The sequence below is a fragment of the Puma concolor genome, chromosome A1 (genome assembly GCF_028749965.1).
Source record: "Puma concolor isolate L17-30 chromosome A1, mPumCon1.1.hap2, whole genome shotgun sequence".
NCBI classification, from domain to species: domain Eukaryota; kingdom Metazoa; phylum Chordata; class Mammalia; order Carnivora; family Felidae; genus Puma; species Puma concolor.
In genome coordinates, this window is record NC_141667.1 from 27749077 (window position 1) to 27755436 (window position 6360).

The window sequence follows — 6360 nt, forward strand, 5'->3', positions numbered from 1 at the left end:
CTTTTTCTTTCTTCCTTCCTTCCTTCCTTCCTTCCTTCGTTCCTTTCTTTCTTTCCCAGCAAAATCTAGTCTAACCAAGCAGCACCAACAAGGAGGTGGTTAGGAGCATTCTACCCCCAGGAGTTGGGAAGAGGCTTATATACACAAAAACAAATAAATCATTGATTAGCCCTAAATAGATTAAAGTCTACTTGGCTGTTTGTGATGGGTTGTTCTTAGTTTCAATTTCATTAACTGAGGCATTTACAGGGTTAGAATTTGGTTTGCTTAGTAGGTTGCCAGGGCATTAGAACCACATCAGTCTAATAGCCTCCTTGTTTAATTAATACAACACTTCCTTGTTCTTGTCTAGCCTATGTTACTACCTTTGTTCAGACATCAGCTTCCTTACCCTCTTGTTTTATTTCTATTTTAAAAAACTTGAAAAGACAGTAAATTGCAAAGAATGTTACAGAAGACATACAGATTGACACAATATTTTTTCGTATTTGCTTACAATCTATTGTTATAAAAAATAAACAGTACAGAAATAGCTTAAGCTAACAGCCAGGATCAGATTCACATGAATCAGAGATATTGCCCAGCATCAAGTAATAAGCTCAAAGATAAAGGTCATGGAAAAGCTCAGCCAAATCAGAAGTCTGGAAAATCTTACATGACTCTTCCTTCTTACATTGGACACATATCCCCTGTTAGAGGCTGAATTAAGTCCCATCAACATTCATATATTGAAGTCCTAACTCCCAGTACCTCAGAATGTGACTGTATTTGGAGACAGAGCTTAGAAAGAGGTAATTAAAATAAAATGAAGTCATATGGATTGGTCCTAATTAATATGGCTGGTGTCTTTACAAGAAAAGATTAGGACACAGAAAGCAAGGACTGAGGGATGACCATGTGAGGACACAGCAGAAGGTGGCTGTCTATCTGCAAGCCAAGGAGAAAGGCCTCAGAAGACACCAAACTTGAAGATACCTTGATCTTGTACTTTTAGCCTCCAGAACTGTGAAAAAATGTTTTTCTGTTGTTTAAGCTACCCAGCCTCTAATGCCTTATTATGGCAGCCTGAGCAGACTAATAAAACTATTAAGAAGGTTGGGGGAGGGTGTGGCACCTGAGTCATTCAGTCAAGTATCCGACTTCAGCTCATGTCATGATCTCATAGTTCATGGGTTTGAGCCCCATGTCGGACTGTGTGCTGATAGCTCAGAGCCTGGAACCTGCTTCAGATTCTGTGTTTTCATCTCTCTCTGCCTCTCCCCTACTCACAACCAATCTCTCTCTCTCTCTCAAAAAATAAATAATAAACATTAAAAAAAAAAAGAAGGTTGGAGTGGGGAGTTATGATATTTTGTTATAGCCCTAGCAAACTAATATACCCTCTGACTCACGATTATAGTTGAGATCTCTAATAAGGTTCTCAGGTACCTAACAGACTTCATTTTGTATCCCAGGATGTTACTTAGCTATGGAACTGCGCTTCCTGGATTCTGAGTTTATTTGGCAAAAGTAATCCTATAGCCAGAGCCAGCCTGTTAAATGCATTAAATAGATAAATTCTCTTCCTTGTAACAAATATCATTCATCTACTTACCCAAGGTAAATAGGTACAACAGGTACAATTGACAAAGAATACCTTTTCCTTTGACAAAAGCTGCCTTTTTCTTCAGCTTCCTGAGGGATCCATGTACTAAAGGGAGTACATAGATCACAGGCCAGCTGCTTTGAACTCCTTCCATAGTTAAAGTCTCCTATACCCACCCACTCCCACCCAAAGGTACAAGTCTTTGCTTCTGCTCACTCCACCATTCAAGACACAAGCACTCCCATGATTTTGACATATAGTATCCACAGTCTATCGATGCTATAGCTATACTACTTATATACTACCTTTTATTTATATTATTATATTTTGTAGTTTTATATTACATAAATGATGTTACATTGCAATCACTTTTCTGAACTTGCTTTTGTACTCCAGCTTATCCTAACTTGCCTCCCTATTTCTGCTTCTTTCTCTTAGATCAATTGGATTCTTGGCTTAAATACAACAGAGTTCATTACAAGGGTATCAAGTAGCTTATTGCTACTTGAATTTAGGTAATTGGCAGGACCTGGGCCACTGGAGTCACATTCAAGGTCACAGCATGAAAGTCTGGTTGGGATACAAGTCTACACGGTTTCCACTCACTGCTGCTCTGCTGGGAGAGACCCAGCCTGATTCTGGGTCAAAAGAATAGATAGAGGGGTGCTTGGATGCTCAGTCGGTTAAGCGTCCTACTTCAGCTCAGGTCACGATCTCCCGGTCTGTGATTTCGAGCCCTGCGTCAGGTTCTGTGCTGACAGCTCAGAGCCTGGAGCCTGCTTCGGATTCTTGACTCCCTCTCTCTCTGCCCCTCCCCCACTCATGTGCTGCCTCTCTCTCTCTCTCTCTCTCTCCCTCTCTCTGTCAAAAATAAATAAACATTGAAAAAAATAGATAGAGGCACTAACTTGAAGGACCTTCCACTGACAATTGAGATGGGGTCATTAAGTTATAATAATGACTATGGTGGATTGAAGCACATTAAATATATGAAAAATCGTAAGTTAATAATAATGCTTTTTAAGAGACCTTATTAATTATCTTTAAAGATTTCTAGGGCACTAACTCATTATTCTAAAAATTGGTAAATAAAAGTGATAAAAATCAAGTATGTATCTTGTTTTCCATATGAACAGTATTTCAGGATACCAAATAGCTAATGAAAGAATGTGTTTCTTTTAAAATGTTGCTATTTTTGCACAGTGAAGGAAACCATCAACAAAGCAAAAAGGCAACCTACTGAATGGGAGAAGATATTTGCAAACTATACACCCACTAAGGGGTTAATATCCAAAATATATAAAGAACTTATACAATTAAACATCAAAAAACCTATAATCCAACTAAAACTGGGCAGAGAACCTAAACAGGCATTTTTCCAAAAAGACATCCAGGTGTCCAACAGACACATGAAAAGCTGCTCAACATTACTAATTCTTGGGGAAATGCAAATCAAAACTGCAATAAGGTATCACCTTACACCTGTCAGAATTGCTGGAATGAAAGAAAGAAAGAAAGAAAGAAAGAAAGAAAGAAAGAAAGAAAGAAAGAAAGAGAAAGAAAGAAAGGGAAAGGAAAGGAAAGAGAAGAAAAGAAAAAGAAAAGAAAAGAAATAACAAATGTTGGCAAATATGTGGAGAGAAAAGAATCCTCGTAACAGTTGGTAGGAATGTATATTGGTGCAGCCACTGGGAAAAACAGTATGGACGTTCCTCAAAAAATTTTTTAAAAAATATAATCAAATTACCATATGATCCAGTAATTCTACTACTAGGCATTTACCAAAAACAAAAACACTAATTTGAAAATACATATGCACCCCTATGTTTATTGAAGCATTATTTACTATAGCCAAGATATGAAAGCAACCCAAGTTCCCATCAATGGATGAATGGATAGAGAAGATGTGGTACATATACTATGGAATATTACTCAGCCCTAAGAAAAGGATGAAATTTTGCCATTTGAGACAACATGGATGGACCTAGAAGGTACCATGCTAAGTGAAATAACTCAGACAGATAAAGATAAATAATTCACTTAGATGTAGAATGTAAAAAACAAAGCAAATGAACAAACAAAACAGACCAGAGACAAATTCAGAAAACAAACTAGTGATTTGCAGAGGGGAGATGGTGGAGGGTGGTATAGAACGGTGAAAAAGGTAATCGGGATTTTTTTTTTAAAGTTGGTTACTTAGACAATACCTACCTACCATCGCCTTTTTAGGGCCTCAGTTTAATGAAGACTTGTAAAATCAATCTTCCAGATATAATTCTGGTCATGGGTAAATTGCAAAACAGTCCATCTTGGCCTTCCCCCACATTCCTTAAAAAATCACTCTTGGGGCGCCTGGGTGGCGCAGTCGGTTAAGCGTCCGACTTCAGCCAGGTCACGATCTCGCGGTCCGTGAGTTCGAGCCCCGCGTCGGGCTCTGGGCTGATGGCTCAGAGCCTGGAGCCTGTTTCCGATTCTGTGTCTCCCTCTCTCTCTGCCCCTCCCCCGTTCATGCTCTGTCTCTCTCTGTCCCAAAAATAAATAAACGTTGAAAAAAAAAAAATCACTCTTTTTTCCACCTGGGACCTATTTGCAAGACTGAATTAAGTCCTTTCCACCTGACTGCAATGCAACTGGGAGTCTCTACTAAGAAAAAAATTAGAATTTACATCAACATAGTAAGACCTCATGTATGTGATAAAGATCCTGTCCCCTTAGAGATATTCAGATTTCATTAAAGGACCTCCAAACATCAATATCATAAAGTTGAAGAGGGTTGAAGTCAGAACAATGGAATAACTGAAACGTGGAGTATTTTGTAGATAAATAAGTTCTGTGCCCGTATCATTGATGTATGGCTGTTTACATCATCTGCATGAAAATATTTTAGCTTTGTGTTAACAAACCATGATGATTTACAATCAAATGGCTATTCAACTTTATTAAGGACCTTATAAAACAGTACATTTAACAAAAGTATGTTTGTTTCCACACAATGCTTTTACATTTTTCTTGCCTTAGTTGTATCTAAAGCTAAGCCAATATCTTCTTCTAAGGCAGTTTGTTAATGGTATGTGTTCTTTAGAAATGAAATCTCTTTGGGCAACATGCAAAATTCAAATATCTATTGGCAATACACTTTTACAAAATATTTATGATGTTTAGAAATAGTAAACCTCAATACCCACAGCTCCAGGGATGGCAGGGAACATACACACAAAATCACGAAGACATTATCAACCAGTCAAGCACATTTTGGCTAATATCCAGTCACTTTAAAATAGCATTGCTTGTATTGGTCAGGAAAAGAGTTTAAAAATTTTTATAGATCAAAAGAAAGGGTCAAAGAACGGAGCAAGGAGCCCACTAAGTTAGTTAATAGGGCAGCCCTACTTAATTCTCTCTGCTTCCAGCTGTAGGGGGTAATCAATACAATTAAACCCACAGTTTAAAAGCTTTTGTGGAAATTCAAATTGTTACAGAAAATTAGTCAAGGGCTAATTGCTTCCAAGGGAATTCATTAAGTGATATATGTCAGAAAGGCATCTCTCTAGTGCCTTTTAAATGTGATTTGACCTCAGGGTAAACACATATTCCAATGATACTTTCTTTGCTTAAAAGAAACCAGTTTGGGGTACTATCTTCTGAACTTATCCCTTTTGGGGAGGGATAGGCAAAAGTCAAGGAGCACAGCTGCTTTATAAATGTTGCTTAAATATGGTAATCAAAGAAGTCATATCATTTTTTATTTTTGAAAAGGTTAAGAGATTTTATTTTATGTCTTCTAAATGGAATGCCCTTGTATTTTGCATCCATTAGTTTGACTGTATATAACTGAGTTTACATTTCCTTGAAATGACATGTCAGTGTGTGTAAAGTTTATTGGGGCAATTTCTAAACTGAGGGAGAACTTCACATATATCTGTATATGTGGATCTAAGCTCACCTCAACTGGTTCTGCAGGCCAGAACCAACAAAGATCTATTTTAATCTAAGAAACTCAATGGAAAAAAAGTCAATATAATAAGTCAGACCTGATAAACTCAATTTTGGATCATGAGAAAATTTTATATCCAAAAATACAAGCCATTACAAATCCAGATTTAATTACAGCAGTATCCTTATAAAAAAGGAGGAGTCCATTATTTATGGGCGTTATGAATACTTTTCCTATCTAAAAGCTATCTAGAGTTACTAAAAATATCTATACTTCATTCATAAAAATTGACCCACTGGATCAAAGTGTTACTTCCCAGTCTAGGCTTTACAAATGTTTCTGGTAACTTGGTCCTGGCAAGTGCCCTTGCTCCTGCTGGCTCCATCATAATCACTGCACCCTATTCCTTGAAACGTTATAAAGAATGATGAGCCTCAAACCTCAGGAATTCCCGAAAGTTGCCATTAAATTAAAAACGGTTGGGGCGCCTGGGTGGCGCAGTCGGTTAAGCGTCCGACTTCAGCCAGGTCACGATCTCGCGGTCCGTGAGTTCGAGCCCCGCGTCAGGCTCTGGGCTGATGGCTCAGAGCCTGGAGCCTGTTTCCGATTCTGTGTCTTCCTCTCTCTCTGCCCCTCCCCCGTTCATGCTCTGTCTCTCTCTGTCCCAAAAATAAATAAACGTTGAAAAAAAAAAAATTTAAAAAACGGAGTAGCCAAATTCTTTGCAAATGAATTCTTTGATGAGGAAAATTATTTCCAACCTGTATCAAGAAGGGAATTTTTTTTAGGTGCCTAGGGAAGAGTAAAGGTGCTGAGTATATTAGTCAAGGTCACTTGGGAA

The 6360-nt window shown here is 38.0% G+C and overlaps 1 long non-coding RNA gene across 1 annotated transcript; it reads right to left on the reverse strand.

The window, feature by feature from the left end:
• Window positions 1-3393: 3393 nt before the first annotated feature.
• LOC147584057 (uncharacterized) lies at window positions 3394-5992 on the reverse strand. The gene is made up of 2 exons (XR_015240688.1): window positions 4150-5992; window positions 3394-3927 (listed from the first exon to the last, which is right to left on the reverse strand). It is a non-coding gene; the product is annotated as an uncharacterized LOC147584057 (long non-coding RNA).
• Window positions 5993-6360: the final 368 nt, after the last annotated feature.